The sequence below is a fragment of the Schistocerca gregaria genome, chromosome 2 (genome assembly GCF_023897955.1).
Source record: "Schistocerca gregaria isolate iqSchGreg1 chromosome 2, iqSchGreg1.2, whole genome shotgun sequence".
NCBI lineage: Eukaryota > Metazoa > Arthropoda > Insecta > Orthoptera > Acrididae > Schistocerca > Schistocerca gregaria.
Window position 1 is genome coordinate 374,674,177 of NC_064921.1, and position 18,949 is coordinate 374,693,125.

At 39.6% G+C, this 18,949-nt stretch overlaps 1 protein-coding gene across 2 annotated transcripts in view; it reads right to left on the bottom strand.

Annotated features, from left to right (window-relative positions):
- Nucleotides 1-6,050: 6,050 nt before the first annotated feature.
- The window catches only part of LOC126320067 (transcription factor A, mitochondrial), a 91,872-nt gene continuing 78,973 nt past the window's right edge, over nucleotides 6,051-18,949 (bottom strand). The window contains exons 7-8 of one of the 2 annotated variants that reach the window (XM_049993751.1): nucleotides 10,577-10,596; nucleotides 6,051-6,418 (exon numbers count right to left, since the gene is read on the bottom strand). The gene's annotated coding sequence lies outside the window, so the exon portion shown is untranslated. The remainder of the gene's footprint in view (nucleotides 6,419-10,576; nucleotides 10,597-18,949) is intronic. The other variant, XM_049993749.1, reaches the window with a different exon arrangement.

The following is an 18,949-nucleotide window of genomic DNA, read 5'->3' on the forward strand; positions in this document are numbered from 1 at the left end:
TACTTTAAATGTCCCATCGATAAATGTGTAAATGAAAACTGTTAAGTACCCTATGCTAGTTGAAACGGATTTTGTCTACTCGCCAAACAGCCAAAGACGGTCGGAATCGTGGCACCTGATCATTGAGATGCCACGTGTGCCAATTGCGAATTCGGAAAGCACTACAATCCTGTAATGAATGCTCACCATTGTGTATAAGACAGTGCGAGCTAGTGAAGTGCACTTACAGATAAGAAACTACTGCACTCTCTAGGTCAATTAAAACACTTAATGCCTACAGCTCAGAAATGTACGAAATACTGGAGTATTATGCAGACACTATATGGTGGCCGTTTTAGGTGGAGTGTGTTTTGAACTGTAGTTTCATAAGATACAGATAAAGAGGTCCGGCCTGAACTACCACTGCGACTGGCTGCAAACAATTGCTCTGTAGTCACCACCAAATGCTTTGTGCACTACAGTCTGCTTTGAGTTGTGGATTCCTAGTTTTTTTTTTTCTTTCTTATTTTGAAGTGAATGAAGAGACTAATGCTGGTGCATGAAGGGATTTGAATGGGACTCTCGCCACAACAAAGGGAATCAACAATTCCTGTGATCCTTATGTCAGTTTTGCTTTCGTGGAAGCGCAGAATGCGGATGTAGGGTGGTAGCCCTTCAGGATGGAGGCGTAGCCTATTCCCCCGTTCCGCTCCTCACCCCTCGGGAAGCAATAGTTTTCATTTGTCTAAGGTCGAGTCCGACTGACATTATATACTGTCCACATGATAACTGCTACATACAAAAACATTACCCAGATACGCAAGAATATCTGCGGAATTAGTGGAAAGTAATTATGACTCTTCTCATCTAAATCAACAATGGTGATGTGTATTAAAGCTGTGTCAATACATTTCATGTTCACGCAGCAATACCGCCGCCAAGATGGGTGCGCGCCGCACAAACAGCTGACTGACGTAAGGGTCGGAGCCAGCTGCAACGGCTGACAACCGATGGGGTGTGGCTCTGTTACCCGCTTCATCGCTTTCCTTCTTCCTTCAGCCAACATTGCCAACACACATACCCGAAGAAGGAACAGGCTGTAAAACAGTTCTCCAACATATTTTGTTACACGTAAACAGTTTACCCATTACTTTCTCAGCGACACTGTAGACTAAAGGATATGTACTTCCACAAGTATATGTAGCGTTGGAGCAACAAACATTCTTCAACACGTGAACAAACTGCTACAAACGAAAGTAAATACTAGCAAAGATAATCATTTACAGACACTAGAAACCTGCACTATTTTTCCACCATTTATAACTACCCAGTATCCTTGTCTACGTCTCTGAAATGTCTTCAGTTAATACGTAGAAGAACTATAAGAATATAATAGGTAAAAGTCACAAAACTACAAATCTTTTCCATTGCTATTGTCAATAGAAGAGTTGATGAAGGAGGCCTTTGAATTGGTGATGCTGCCAGGGTCTCAAACCAATGATAATGCTGTCCACAGCAACTGCACAACCCTATCATGCCACCAATATTCCTCCTCAAGCTCTTGTACCTTTTTGCAATGGAATTTCCAGTTCTCATGGGTAATAGACTGGAATGAACTATATGCAAAGTTCAACTGGTTTTTGGCAGGCACATCACCTCAAGTGTTATGGTCTTTGAAATTCTTTCGAAATGACCCCTAAACATTCAATGGCATTGGGGCAAAACACACATAATGGCAAATGATAGTTTTTACAGTCTTTGCTTTTAATCAATTGGTCTACTACAAACAATTTTTTGGTGGATTTGGTTGAACAAATGGAATTGTAGAGGTCATTGTCCTGCATGTTACCATCACACTGGATTCATCTTTTCTGGCACCAATTTGTCATTGTTACATAAAGATTGTACTCACTTGATGGTTTCCGACATGTCTACAGCCGTATGATACATTATTCAGTGCAATTAATTATCATGGTGGGCAGTTAGGAAGCACCTTTTAGCCAAAATAATTTAGAAATTCCCACAGTGCATAACAAACACTCCGGCAGATGTAGCTCAATGCTGGAAATGCACTTGCTTCAAAAAATTTTCTAATGATATTTTCTCTTATTAGCTATCCTATCCAGTGGCAGTTCTCCCATTATGTAATCCACCAATCTTTTAGTGTTTGTTACAGGTTAGGTTGCTATTGATCCAGGTCTCATCTAGATGGAAAATTTCATGCCAGGTTCCCTGATGTTCCACATTTGCATCAATGAATGATACTACCAGAACTAATAGCCCTGCATTCAACAAACAAAAGTCATTTTTTCTGGAGCATTTTCCATTTGAGCCACAGAGTTGTAATACACTTCTCAATGAGGTAGTACTTGAGCTCCAGTCTATAGAGTTCTTCACAGCTAGCAGCCATTTACAGAGAAGTACAACTTTCTTAACTGCATAAAATTCTTCAGTGGTGTCCGTGATTACCTGGCTATTAAAAAATCATGAACTTCATTTTGAAACTCACCAGTGCTTTGCCTACATCAAATAACAGAAAAATAATTATTTAAAGTTGGACTGCATTCTACATTGAATACCTTGAGCTGAGGTAAAATTAAATTTGTAGTCCTTACAATATACAACAGTGCTGTGTTTACAGCAGGGTTGCTATATATCATGGCTGCTTTCACAGGTGGCCCAGCCTCTGACAGTGGAGGATAAGCCTGTGACAGGACTGGAATATGAGGTGCTGGGTGGGTGGATTGGACACATCGTGGTCCTTGGTATGCGACATGATATGAACCCTGTGGATGGTTGCAAATGGGAGTGGCATAGGGATAGACGTGGATTATATGTAGATTGGGTGGATGACACAGCACAGTAGGATAGGTGCGAGGCATCTTGGGTAGGATACTCTCATTTCAGGGCAGGATGAGCAATACTCAAAACCCTGTTCCAATCCAGGATGATAATTGAATGACGAGAAGGATGCTGGTTTTTAGCTTTGTAGTGATAATAAAATACATATTTTTGAGTAAATGTTATGGGAATGTTCTTGTGGAATCTAAATAATTTAGGGTTAAAGGAGACTACTCACCGAAAAGCAGGAGCATTGAGTCAATAATGCGCACACACAAAAATTGGAAAACTTACTAGCTTTTGGAGTTATTCTTTGATGAGCCCTGAGTGTGTATACACACACACACACACACACACACACACACACACACACACACACACACACACACACAGACAGACAGAGAGAGAGAGAGAGAGAGAGAGAGAGAGAGAGAGAGAGAGAGAGAGAGGGGGGGGGGGGGGGAAGAGACTTGGGGGTAGGTGGCTATTGGCTCAGAGGGAGGCCGGTTTGCTAGCTAGAAATGTGGGAGGGAGGGAGGGGTGGTGGCAGGTATAGTTGTTGCAGCCGGTGGAAAGTGGCACATGCTGAAGGCAATGTGGGGGAAGTGAATTGGGAGGAGGCGCTAGGTCGGAGGAAGGGGAAGGATATGCTGGAAGGAAAGCTCCCATCTGCATAGTTCAGGGAAGATGGAGGTGGTGGTGGTGGTGGTGGTGGTGGTGGTGGTGGTGGTGGAGGAAAGGATCAAGACGGTTAGGGCCCCACTCCTACTCGTCATTGTTGATGCCACCTCCTTGCTGACTAACATCCCTCATGTCATGGCCTTGTTGCTATACAGCAGTACTTCTTCCATTGCTCTTCACACTCCAAACCCAACACCTCATTCCTTATACACCTTACCAACCATATACTGACCCACAACTAGTTTTCCTTTGAAGGAAAATTTTACAAACAAATCTGTGGCAAAGCCATGGGCACCCACATGGCAGCCTCATACGCCAACCTGTTTATGAGCCATCTAGAAGAAATCTTTCTTGCCTTCCAAAACTCCCAACCTCTAGTCTGGTTCAGGTTCATTGATTATATCTTTACAGTATGGACTCAGGGCCAAGACACCCAGTCCATATTCCTTCACAATCTCAATACCTCTTCTCCTTCACCTTGTCCTCCTCTCACCAATGGGCCACTTTCCCGGACATTGACTTATACATCACTGATGTACCCATCCACACCTCTGTCTACATTAAACCCACCAACAGCACCTGCATTTTGACAGCTGCCATTCCTTCCACACCAAAAAAATACTTCCCATACAGCCTAGCCACCTGTGGATGATGTATCTAGAGTGATGTGAACTCCCTTCACGGACAGACATCCCCCCCCCCCCCCCCCCCAACACGTTCAGTTTCAATGGCTGCTTCACAGCTATTCTGATCATTCCCTCCACCACTCACTTCTCTGAACTACACATTACGCATTGTCTCTATAATACATCCTCTGCTTCTGTAATTGTACTGGCCTCAATCTCAGATAACCCATCGTCCCCACACTCTCCACCCAACAGTTTCCCCTTCTCTGTTGTGACACCCACTCCCAATTCAAGCCACCACATAACCTTTAGCATATGCCACTTAACACAAGCCTCTACAACTATACCTGCTACCCTTCCCTCCTGCATTCCTAGCTGGAAATCAGCCTTCCTCCAAGCTACTAGATGCCCAACCACAGTCCCTTTCCTTACCTCCCATCTCCCTCTCCCTCTACCCGCCCCACCCCACAAAACAACCTGCCCATCAGCGGCTCTGTAATGTGACACTTTTGAGTAAAATGCTAAGAGCAGAGGGAACAGCAGAATGTTTCACATTTGCTTCCAGAAGTCAACACTTGAAATGCCAATAACACTCTGTCTAAGACATGCCTAAAGTATTTCAAAAGACTGTTGAATGTAATAAATCTGTGTTAGCAGCATAAAAGATGTTAAATTCACATTCCTGTGTGTCCCTCTTGTTGTTATACCCAACAACACCCATATATAAATATACGTGAACTTAAAAGCACTGCAACTGAAAATACTGAAAGAAAGAATACAAATTATTAATTTGATTAATAGATTATTTTACCCCAATACTTTGATTTAGTATGTTCTTCCAAAATTTTAAATTACTTGGCTCAGAAAATTATTTTGTGACTTAACACACTTACACAGCTACTTCAGAAATGTATTTGAAATTGACTTCTTGCTAGGAGTGGAGGGGGGTTACGAAGATGAGTCCTTGTAAATTTCATCAGCATTTTCACGCTGTGGTACTATTTCACATATATGTAGCCACTCTTTTTCACTGTTTTCTGTCTCTCTTCTCTGTCACAGCACTCCATGACACTTAGCATCATTTTATAGCACCACTGTGAATAACAGCCTTCTTTTATGCAAAGGAGTTGCCAGATTTGACAAAAAGCTGCTAGACTTTCACAGATCCCTCCACTCCCATAAAAATGCACTTATATAATAATAACGGATGGAGATGAAGCAAACTACTGTAATGAGATTTCATTATACAACTAGGGATGACAGACAACATAAGGCACGTTTCACAGTTTCTCATGCCACTGTGGACAACACATTGGTCTACACAGTATGACAAGGTTTTGATAACCCACTATGTGTAACATGTTAGTTGTGCATTTTATTGTACTACTGGTACAAGGAAAGGAGAATGCCTGAAGACACCTGGAACTGAAATTCCTTACAACTGAAACTGTATGCTAAACAAGGGCTCTAGGTTATATTCTTGCTTTTTGCAGGTAATTGCTTATAACTAAGCTATCAAAGCATGACTTACAATCTGTCTTCACTGACCAGTTGTTGCTAAATATTTCTTCTACTTTCCAATTGTACACCACTAAAACTAAAGCATAAAACCAAATGGAAGAAGGTATAAGGGATAAACAATACATGGGATTAAAGTATCTTGGGTCAGAAATACTCAGCTCTACATATATCCAGAGAGCAAGCTGTGATCACAAGAGTTAAAACTCCATAACATCACTAATGTGAAGTCTTTCTACAATGACATTTAGATGGCAAAATTTAAGGTGGTGTAGATACCTGAATGTTTCTGTTCTTCCATCAACTCAATAATGAAGAGTCTCATGTGAACTGTTCCTCATCACAACTAGATATAATGTCTCAAAATATTTGCTTGGAACACAGAAAATATGTTGAAGTCAAGAGATTTATACAATGTAATTTATTACACAGTTTCAAAAACACGCTGTATCAAACACATCTGGCGCTGATCTCATGATCAAACATATCTGGTGCAGATCTCATGGATGTTACAAAACTACTGTCAACAATACTCTGGGGAATGATGATTCAAGATACACACTCTCTTCAAAATTAGTCTTCAGTAACATTCTGTCCAATTGGTAATTCACTAAGGAAACTAATGTTCAGAACTCAGTTAGCACATGAGCAAGTGACTTAAGAGATTTCTTCTGACAGTCGTCCTTACTCCTCCAACCCCAGCCAATGCTCGAAAGCTTCCCACAGCAACAACCATGGTGCTACAATAAGACCATCTGCAATATCCTCAAGAACTGAAAAAAATAGTACTATTTTAACAGAAAATTCTTTCCAAATAAAAATGAAATACGATTACTTTCACACTGGAAGACAGCTAATGAAAATACTTATTAATAATTTAAGTATTATAAAAAGGATAGATTGGTACTCATCATACAGAGGAGCCATTCAGATGCAGACAATGAAAAGACTGCAATACATTTTAGCTTTCAGCTAAATGGTCTTCTTCTGAAGTGTAAAACATACATACTTTCACACAAGTACAACACACATACACACACATACACAAAAACACAACCTCTGTCTCTGCCATGGAGTGGGGAGCAGGGTGGGGTGTGGGATGGTGTGGTGCTGCTGGTGGGAGCATGCGGAAGTGTGGTGGGGACAAGGTAGGGCTGCTAGATGGCTTTGTGGGGGGCGGGGGGGGGGGGGGGCTAAATTAGAGAAGGGGAACATGAATGTCAGTACATTGGTGAAATAGCAGGCTGTGTTGTGCTGGAGTGGAACCAGGGAAGGGGATAGGTAAGTTGAGCATTGAGACTAGCGAAGATTGAGGCCAGGGGGGTTATGGGAACATAGGATATATTGAGGGAGAGCTCCCACCTGTGCATTTCAGAAAATGCTGGTGTTGGTAGGAAAGATACAGATGGCACAGGCTGTGAAACAGTCACTGAAGTGAAGCATGTTGTGTTGGGCAGCATGTTCAGCAACTGGGTGATGAGCAGCAATCTATCATTTTCATAATATTATTGTTATTGCAAGCTGGATTTTCCATTATTAGTACTTAATAAAATATCATTGTTCTAACTACATAATGTTCAAAATTGATAGTTATTTTCCAGAGGATACAAAGACAAGTGTTTTATCTTTCTGTTACATCACTTCTCATTGAGGTTTTTGATTGATCATCAGAACTAAAAACTGGTTAAAGATAGATACCAATGAATCACATGGAAATACAATAAAGTGGACATACAGAAATCCTCGAATTATTACAAGATTAATACTGTTTATTGAATCATTACAAGACCTACTATAAATAAATTAAAATCATGTATTTTCTTAAATTACATGTGTTCTGTATCACACACACAGTCCTGTCTGGCCATAACAACTTGACAATTTTGCTAGTGCTGCCAGAAATGGAGAAAATCGGCGCTACTTGAAAGATATTCATTTCTCTTTTAGTGCTGCCAATGTCAAGCTGTCCCTAAATGTGAAGTATAGCAAAAGCAACAAATAACTGTTGTAAGTACTTGCTAGGTGTTTACATTAGAACAAAAACTTACTCAAGTTTACGTCTTCAAGTTACTGGGGCAAGCTTATTTCAGGAACTCACCGCAAGTACTTGTTACAGAAGTGCAGTTATTCTTAAAAATCAGAGTAGTCACCACTATTACTACATTATTATTTATAATAAAAAATCGGGACAAAATGCAAAAAGAACCGAAAAAATATACAAGGAGCACATACTGATGTTACCAAGTAACAGAAGACGTCACTTAGATTAAAAACTTTGATGATGTCATATGCAAATGTCAAACATCTCTTGTCTATTGTATAATCAGGTACTCAATAACAGGATACAAAAAGGCAGTGCAGTAGCTCACCAAGAGACTGCCTATTAATTACCCTTTGATTTTTGCAAGCCATGTTTACTACTTTTATCACAAATGTTATGCATTTATGTTCATGATACTATTTAAAAAAATCAGCTATAATTTAAAGACGTCTGTACTTCCGTTCTGCTTTACCTTCTGGTGAAACAAATTGATTGGTAAACTCATTTCACAGTTCCTTGAATGTGGTACCAATTACAGGTATTTAGAGACTCCAACAGTACATTTGTTTCGGCCCATCTGTCTTTGTGCCATTCTCCTTTTTGACAATGATATTTTCGCACTGAACACACACAACCTATATAAGTTTGAGAAGTTCCATGAAAAGACAAATTCAGCACATACTTGCAGCAAGATGCAAGAAAATAGCGGAGTGTGTGCTGCTTTCAAACTTCTTTGCTAATTAAAACTGTGTCAGGACTCGAACCTTGGAACCCAACCTGGTATGCAGTTCTAATTCGTCAGGAAGTTTCATGCAAGAAACTGAAGAAACTGTTTAAATTAACTTGCAAACCTCTCGAATTTGACAAAACTAGTGGACAGAGATTGGGGGGGGGGGGGGGGGGCGCAGACATGGTCGTTAGTAATATTTCACCAAATTCTGTGATTGTATAGATAATGCCTTATACCACAGCAGCAAGTTTGAGAGAATGCCTAATAAATATGATTGTAGGATTAAAACGTTAGAGTGATTGGAAGATGAGCACAGAAACAGCAACAACTCAATGAGGAAGGCAAACCATTATCCACAATAAAGGAAAACAAACCAGCTGTGAAAGTGTACATCACGGATAGAATTGCTGAACACAGCAGCCGCAAAGTAGTGTATTTACCACCATACAACTGGGATCTAAATCGATAGAATTGGCATAGGCTAAAATAAAACAATTTCAGGGAGAACAATGTCACTGGTGACATGTCGAACGAAAGATAGCAGAATCTTCTTAATACTGCATAGGGCTGGCAAGGTTACTACAGGAACGTGCAGCAGCTGGAGCAAGAGTACTGGACACGAGATGGAATAACAGTAATGGCCATCGATAAAGTTGTTATTAATACCATGTGTTCAAACGATGATTATCTTCAAACAAACATAAATTATAGTGATCTATAGTGAACATCATGTTGACAGTATGCCAGGCACATTTAATTACACTTCGTAAAGATTACTGCTGCCTGCATTTAGTAAATGAAATGTGCAAACAGATTTCAAAAATAAGTTTTTTACTTTCAATTCATAATTCATCTACATTCATTTTTCATTGTTTTCAATACATAAATAATTCATAAGTTATAGGTAAAACTCTTGAGCATGAATATGTCAACAAATTTGGTATTTCCAGTCCAAAAGAAGTGTCACCTGAACAGGCAATATTTCACGAGTGCAGCCTGTAATTTCATGTTAAGCACAAAACACCGGTAGTGGCGACAGCAATGCTGCAAGCAGCTGACACTGCCTTCCCCTCACCGCTCTTTTCCCTTCGGCAGCTGTAATGCAGTGGCACAGCTGTTCCTGACAGCCACGATGCCAATCGTCAACTTATGGGCAAACAGTACACTTCTGAAGAGACTGTAAAGATATTACACTCCTTGCACATTTACTGTCCTGTTGCAATACCCAGAATGAATCTTTCACTCTAGAGTGGAATAAGTGCTATTTTGAAACTTTCTGAAGGTTAAAAATGTATGTTGGACCAGGACTCAAATCAAGAACGTTTCCTTCACCTTTACAGGCTGTTTTCCTCTCATTCAGCTAGCCAGACATAAATCACAATCTGTCCTCACTGCTTCAATTTTGCCAACATCTTTATACTACTTTTGAAACTTCACAGAAGTTGCCCTGTATACTTGTGTGCGAATAGCACTCCTAGAATAAAGGATATCAAGCAGAAATGACTTTGCCATAACATAAAAATCATTTTCAGATTGAGACTTTCACTAAGCTGTTACGAAACTTCTTGACATGATAACTGTGTCAGGCCTCACCATGAAACTTCACCTAGGTGGAAAATTCTCTTATTGACTGAGCTGTCGAGGCACGAATTGAGCTATCCTCGGGGCACTGCAGTGTGAACACACACACACACCACACAAAAACATACAAGATACTGTAATTGTGCATTTTATCCACATAGAACAATGTAACAGTAGAAGCATAATTTTCACAACTCTCTCTAATTTACCCACACACCAGCTTAATTCAATTATCATCAGCACAAACTTTTTAGTGTGTGTGTGTGTGTGTGTGTGTGTGTGTGTGTGTGTGTGTGTGTGTGTGTGTGTCGCTTTCACTATTCAGCAATATGTTTCCCTTACTCCTGAATTACTTTCTGCAGAACTTCCCACACTATATTTACAGCAACTAAAATACAGTGTTGTTCTGACAATAGGTTGCTCGAAAGTATTGTTTTCCTAATAAACACATATGGGCCACAATAAACTAAATATGAAAATGATAGAGATTTTCATTAAATACTAAGCTGAAATTATTATATATGAAATGGACATTTACATTTGCAGCTGCAAGTAAAAAATGTATAAATACTTGCTTACCTTACAATCCTTGTGGCAGACTTGTAATGAACAAGAAATACATCATTACCACATAGGAAATAATCATATTTTCATATAATTTTATTGTTCTGAATTTTGCATTTTTTCTTAAAAAATCATTTCATTGTAGACTGTTGATAGAACCTATGCCCAGCTGCATTCCTAGCATTACCAAGTTGCATATGTTGCTACAAGAACTGAGTGGAGGCAAATTGCAGCTTCTCACATCCCAGTTCAGTTAACCCATGTACTGTAAGCAGGTTACTTACACATAAAGGTGACAAAAGTCTTGGGATATCCCCTCATATCGAGTCAAACCTGCTTTTGCTGGGTGTGGTGCAGCAAGTTAATGTGGCATGGACTCAAAAGGTTTTTGGAAGTCCCCTGCAGAAATACTGAGCCACGCTGCCTCTAAGCTGTCCATAATCGCGAAGTGTTCCTCGAAAGCTGTCCATAACAGCGGAAGTGTTGCTGGTGTAGGATGTTGTGCACAAACTGACTTCTCAACTATGTCCCATAAATGTTCAATGGGATTTACGTTGGGCAACATGGGTGACCAAATCATTCACTCGAATTGTCCAGAACGTTCTTCTAATCAGTCGAGAACAATTGCAGCTCGGTGAAAGGTGCATTGTCATCCATAAAAATTCCATCATTGTTCGTGAACATGAATTCAGGAGTGGCTGCAAATGGCCTCCAAGCAGGTGAACATACCAGAGGAGCCAGTCCATTCCATGCAAACACAGCCCACACCATTATGAAGCTACCGCTAGTTTGAATAATGCCTTGTTGACAATTGGGGACCATGGCTTCATGGTGTTTGTGCCGCACTTGAACCCTATGATCAGCTCTTACTAGCTGAAGTTGGGATTCATCTATCCAGGCCAAAATTTTCCAGTTGTCTTAGAGTCCAACTAATCTCTGTGGAGAGGGACGGGGAGGGGGTGGCGCTACAGGTAATGTCGTGCTGTTAGCAAAGGCATTCAAGTCAGTCCATTAATGTCAAATTTTGCCACACTGTCCTTAAGCATCCATTCATTGTATGTTCCACATTGATTTCTGTGGTTATTTCACACAGTATTGCAAGTCTGTTAGCACTGACAACTCTATGCAAACAGCACTGTCTTGGTCATTAAGTAAAGGCCATTGGCCATAGCGTTATTCGTGATGAGAGGTAATGCTTTAAATTTAGTGTTCTCTGCACACTCTCGACACTGTGGATCTCGAAATACTGAATTCCCTAATGATTTCCGAAATGGAATGTGCTCTGCATTTAGGTCCAATTATTATTCTGCTAAGTCTGTTAATTCCCGTCATGGGTCCATAATCACATCGGAAACATTTTCACATGAACACCTGAGTACAAATGACAGCTTTGTCAATGCATTGCACTTTTATACCTTGTGTATGTGATACTATTCTTGTCCATATATGCATATATTGCTCTCTCCTGACTTTTGTCATCTCAGTTTATATAAAGTCGGAAGCAGATGATATAAAGATATGCAGGAGGAACAGGGCATTGGGATAGAGTGGAGCACGAGTGGGGAAGGGGAATGTGAACTGGGAGGAGGTGAAAGGGGATAGGGGGTGGAAACTGTTGGGCGGAGGGTGTTGGGACAGTAGGTCACCTTTGGTTTGGGCCAGGAGCAGAAAATGTGTTGTAAGGATAACTCCTATCTGTGCAGTTTAGCGAAGCTTATGGTGGAAGGAAGAATGCAGATGGCCCAGGTCATGAAGCATGTGTGTGAGATGTATTTGACTTTGTAAAAGTGTGTGTGTGTGTGTGTGTGTGTGTGTGTGTGTGTGTGTGTGTGTGTGTGTGTGTGTGTGCGCGCGCGCGCTTTCTTTTCATTTCTGAAGAAAGCTTTGCAGGAGCTCAATGTGTGACAATCTGCTATCCAACATGTCATCTTTATGATGAGTAACAATCCATTATCTTCATAATATTGTTGATACTCCAACCTGGAATTTTTACTGCTTCAGATTATCACTTTGTAATTTATGCCTCAATTGCAGTGTTTCAAAATAATCATAGCCTTAGAAATTAAGAGTGCAATGGCATGAGCAGGGCTGCACTTGTCCCTATGTCATACTGGAGAAATCATTGGTTGCCAAATGTGTGTGTATTGTGATTATTTGCTCTTTTCATTGTCCTTTGCTCACCACTACTTTTAACAGTCAGAAACCACATATAACCACTTGATTTCTTTTTTATGACATATTGTGGAGATTTATAACTTTTGAGCACGAAATTTGGCCATAATTTAACAAAAACAAATGTTTTCAGCACTGCTGCAAACAAATAATCTCAGAGAGAAAAATTTTGCAGTACAACATGTTTACATAATAGAAACACTTTCTACTGACAATAGAAACACCAATTGACCAATTTGCAATAACTGAAAAACTCTAGAATGTATTTCACTTTTTCTGCCTGTTACATAGTTTTCTCTTAAAATAACTAGATTATGCAATATACATAATTAACATATGGACTTTAAACTTCAGCACAGTAATCATTTTGTCATTTAAAGAAAATGCAGTGAATTTGAGATTTGTAAGTTGTGACTTATAGGTAAACGAATTAATTATGTACTTCTTCATACTCTTATGCAGCAGAGGTATGTGGTTTAAGAAGTCTCATATCAACAATTTGCAACCCTCAGCTTCACTTACAGGTAACACACTCTTGCAGATGATCTACTGTCCCGGAAGAATTTATCACCTCGCAGCATATATTAATGCTAAATCACTAAATGTGACTGTTCGCCAACATTTGAGCAGAGCAAAAACAAGTACTGCTCCAGACTGAGTTGACAAAAGTCATGGAATAGCGATATGCACATATAAAGATGTTAATAGTATCATGTACACAAGATATAGGGCAATGCATTGGCGGAGCTACCATTTGTACTCAGGTGATTCATGCAAAAAGGTTTCCAATGTGGTCATTGCCACATGACAGGAATTAACAAACTTTGAATGTGGAGTGGTAATTGTAGCTAGAAACATGGGATATTCCATTTTGGAAATCACTAGGGTACTCAATATTCTGACACCCACAGTGTCAAGATTGTGCCGAGAAGAGCATGCATTACCTCTCACCACTGACAACACAGTTGTCGATGCCCTTCACTTAATGACCAAGAGCAGTGGCATTTACGTAGAGTTGTCAGTTCTAACAGACATGCAACACTGCATGACATAACCACAGAAATCTATGTGGGATGCACGATGAATGGATCTGTTAGGACACTGTGAAAAAAATTTGGTGTTAATAGACTTTGGCAGCAGATTACTGATGTGCGTACTTTTGCTAACAGCACATCGGCTGCAGCGCCTGTCCCGGGCTCACAACCATATCTGTTGGACTCTAGATTCCTGAAAAACTGTGGCTAGGCCAAATGACTCTCAACTGCAGCTGGTAAGAGCCAATGGTAGGGTTCGAATGTGGCACAGACCCCACAAAGCCATGGTCCCAAGTTGTCAGCAAGGCACTGTGCAAGGCAGTAGTGGCTCCGTAATAGTGTGGGTGGCTCCATAGTAGTCTTGCAACAGACTGGGTCCTCTGGTCCAACTGAACTGATCATTGACTGGAAATGATTAGGCTCAGCTACTTGGAGGCCATTTGTAGCCATTCATGGACTTCATTTTCCCAAGCATCAATGTAAATTTTATGAATGACAATGTCCCATGTCACTGGGCCATAATTGTTCGTAACTGGTTTGAAGAACGTTCTGGACAATTCAAGTGAATGATTTGATCACCCGACATGGGACGATTTTGTGCATAAAATCCTGCACTGACAACAATTTTGCAATTATGGGCAGCTATTGAAGCAGTATGGCTCAATATTTGTACAGTGGACTTTCAACAACTTGTTGCGTCCTTGATATGTCGAGTTGCTGCATTACACTGGGAAAAAGGAGGTATGACATGATATTATGAGATATTACCTCAGTGTAAATTGGCACAATGGGTTTTTCTCTGCATTTTCACAGCCAAATGAAGAGTTGAAAATGGACAAACAGGGCTCAAAAATGGCTCCTTCTGAAGTCATCAGTCCCCTAGAACTTAGAACTATTTAAACCTAACTAACGGAAGGACATCATACACAACCATGCCCGAGGCAGGATTCTAACCTGCGACCGTAGTGGTCGCGCGGTTCCAGACTGTAGTGCCTAGAACCGCTCGGCCACACTGGCCGGTACAGGGCATCAAAGTGACCAGCATAGGGCATTAGTGTTTTTTTTTTTTTTGGGGGGGGGGGCGTGTTAATTGCTTGAATGCAAGCACAGTAATTAAGAGGAATTTAGGAGAGGTCCTTAGTGGTGGCATCTACTTTTTTAAAATCATTATATGGTGATGTAGGTTAAGGTCCCAAGTACTGAACCCTGCAACCATTCATCCTGATGGGCCCTCATTTGCAAATATTCAACAGAAAAAATTTTGAATTTCCTGTGATGCTCTACAGCTTTGATAAAGGGACATATAACCAGCATAACTGTTCAGGTACAGGCTCATAAGCAAAAGGTTAGGGGTTTGATTCTTGTCTGGAGAAAAAATGAGAGCACCTGAACACTATTATTATGGTGATTTTTTTATTCTTATTTTTCATGTTTTGTTTGTTTCATAACAGTTTTCTAGGTATTCAGCAATATTAACCAGAGATTACAGAGGTGAAAAGACACTGTTATAGGCCGGTGCAATGAACGTGGAAGACAGGTATAATGTGAATGGCAGTTTTCACAAGAGTTGGCAAAAAACCAAAAAAACATCTATTGTGCTGTCCCCTCAGTAGCAGGTAAAAAACAACATGTAACAGCCTGTCTGTAATACCACCTAATGAGCAAAGATTGCTCTGATTTGGATGTACAACTGTTTGGTTGTTGGTAAGGACAGACAGACATAATGAAAGTATCTATTTGAAGCATACAAGGGGCTACCCGATAGTTCACTGAAAGCAAGGTCTTCGGCAGATTTCAATTAGTACACTTTTTTCTAATAAGTGGGTTACATTTTGCCCTGTCCTTTTATAATAATGGTGGGTGTAGGTAAACAACGTGTTGTTTTCTTGGGGAAAATGCTGCAGAAATTGTTGTGATTCTAAAAACAGTTTGCAAAAATGACGCTCTAGGAAAAATTCAAGTGTATGAAAGGTTTTCTCATTCCAAAATTCATGATATTCTCTTCATGTTGTGCAACTTTTCTCTCTTTCTTTTACTGGCTTTATTTTTCAGTATCTTAAAATTCTTTCTTGCTCATGTGCCTACTGATCACCTTGCTCTGGGTTTAGTTTTAATTATTCTCTATTTGTAGCTGGTCTTCCTAGTCCATTACAGTTTGCTTTTGTATTATCTGCTGGAAATATCAGACCATACTTTGATTTTAATCTGCACTGATGTCTCCTGAGATTAGATGTTACAATAATAATAATAATAATAATAATAATTATTATTATTATTATTATTATTATTATTATTATTATTATTATTATTATTATTATTATAATTCCACTGCAATACACTCTTAACAGAATTAGGACTGTGAATAGGCAAATCAAAGTGCCAAGCATAAAATCTCTGGAATAGCAAAAAGATGAAACCTGACACGAACTGGAAAGAAATACAATTTCTTTATAACTTTCTCAAAAATACTTGCATAACTTTATCATAAAAGTCTATGACACAAATTAAAGTTACATGACTGCTTTGTGATGATAGTTTGGAAAATGACAGGGAGATAAATAAGAATGTAACGGATGTGAAGTTTGTTATTTGTTTTATGCAACCAATGTGCCATGGGACCTGGGCATTGAGACTGTTATAAACATAACCGCAACAGTCACATGGGAGAAGAAATGTAATTAGTTTTATTTTATTGGATTAAAAGAGGGTACTGGTAATATATTTATTTTGCAGTTTTTAAGAATTATATCTGTGGACCTGGCACAGTTTAATTCTCACATCACCTGTCTGATGTCCACGAACAGTTTCAGTGTTCAAAATCTCTCAAAAATTTATTAAGAGAATAGAATTAAATTACGAAATAAAGAAATTTAAAAGGTATCAGATAGATTATATAATGGTAAGACAGAGATTTAGGAACCAGGTTTTAAGTTGTAAGACATTTCCAAGGACAGATGTGGACTCTGACCACAATCTATTGGTTATGACCTGTAGATTAAAACTGAAGAAACTGCAAAAAGGTGGGAATTTAAGGAGATGGGACCTGGATAAACTGAAAGAACCAGAGGTTGCACAGAGTTTCAAGGAGAGCATAAGGGAACAATTGACAGGAATAGGGGAAAGAAATACAGTAGAAGAAGAATGGGTAGCTCTGAGGGATGAAGTAGTGAAGGCAGCAGAGGATAAAGTAGGTAAAAAGACGAGGGTTGCTAGAAATCCTTGGGTAACAGAAGAAATATTGAATTTAATTGATGAAAGGAGAAAATATAAAAACGCAGTAAATGAAGCAGGCCAAAAGGAATACAAACGACTCAAAAATGAGATCGACAGGAAGTGCAAAATGGCTAAGCAGGGATGGCTAGAGGACAAATGTAAGGATGTAGAGGCTTATCTCACTAGGGGTAAGATAGATACTGCCTACAGGAAAATTAAAGAGACCTTTGGAGAGAAGAGAACCACGTGTATGAATATCATGAGCTCAGATGGCAACCCAGTTCTAACCAAAGAAGGGAAGGCAGAAAGGTGGAAGGAGTATATAGAAGGTTTATACAAGGGCGATGTACTTGAGGACAATATTATGGAAATGGAAGAGGATGTAGATGAAGACGAAATGGGAGATACGTTTGACAGAGCACTGAAAGACCTGAGTCGAAACAAGGCCCCACGGAGTTGACAACATTCCATTAGAACATTCCATTAACTACCAGCTTGTGAGCAAGATGTATGAGACAGGCGAAATACCCTCAGACTGCAAGAAGAATATAATAATTCCAATCCCAAAGAAAGCAGGTGCTGACAGATGTGAAAATTACCGAACTATCAGTTTAATAAATCACAGCTGCCAAATACTAACGCGAATTCTTTACAGACGAATGGAAAAACTGGTAGATGCGGACCTCGGGGAGGATCAGTTTGGATTCCGTAGAAATGTTGGAACACGTGAGGCAATACTGACTTTACGACTTCTCTTAGAAGAAAGATTAAGAAAAGGCAAACCTACGTTTCTAGCATTTGTAGACTTGGAGCAAGCTTTTGACAATGTTGACTGGAATACTCTCTTTCAAATTCTGAAGGTGGCAAGGGTAAAATACAGGGAGCGAAAGGCTATTTACAATTTGTACAGAAACCAGATGGCAGTCATAAGAGTCGAGGGGCATGAAAGGGAAGCAGTGGTTGGGAAAGGAGTGAGACAGGGTTGTAGCCTCTCCCCGATGTTATTCAATCTGTATATTGAGCAAGCAGTAAAGGAAACAAAAGAAAAATTTGGAGTAGGTATTAAAATTCATGGAGAAGAAGTAAAAACTTTGAGGTTCGCCAATGACATTGTAATTCTGTCAGAGACGGCAAAGGACTTGGAAGAGCAGTTGAACGGAATGGACAGTGTCTTGGAAGGAGGATATAAGATGAACATCAACAAAAGCAAAACGAGGATAATGGAATGTAGTCAAATTAAATCGGGTGTTGCTGAGGGAATTAGATTAGGAAGTGAGATAATTGATGATGGTCGAAGTAGAGAGGATATAAAATGTAGACTGGCAATGGCAAGGAAAGTGTTTCTGAAGAAGAGAAATTTGTTAACATCGAATATAGATTTATGTATCAGGAAGTCATTTCTGAAAGTATTTGTTTGGAGTGTAGCCATGTATGGAAGTGAAACATGGACAATTACAAGTTTGAAGAAGAAGAGATTAGAAGCTTTCGAAATGTGGTGCTACAGGAGAATACTGAAGATAAGGTAGATAGATCACGTAACTAATGAGGAGGTATTGAATAGGATTGGGGAGAAGAGAAGTTTGTGGCACAACTTGACTAGAAGAAGAGATCGGTTGGTAGGACATGTTTTGAGGCATCAAGGGATCACAAATTTAGCATTGGAGGGCAGCGTGGAAGGTAAAAATCGTAGAGGGAGACCAAGAGATGAACACACTAAGCAGAGTCAGAAGGATGTAGGTCGCAGTAGGTACTGGGAGATGAAGAAGCTTGCACAGGATAGAGTAGCATGGAGAGCTGCATCAAACCAGTCTCAGGACTGAAGACAACAACAACAACAACAACATTATTATTATTATTATTATTATTATTATTATTATTATTATTATTATTTCAAATAACAGGAATAAAAGTATATTTGAGTCAGTTAACATGCAGAAGAACAAGAAGAAGATGAAGAAGCAGTAAATGA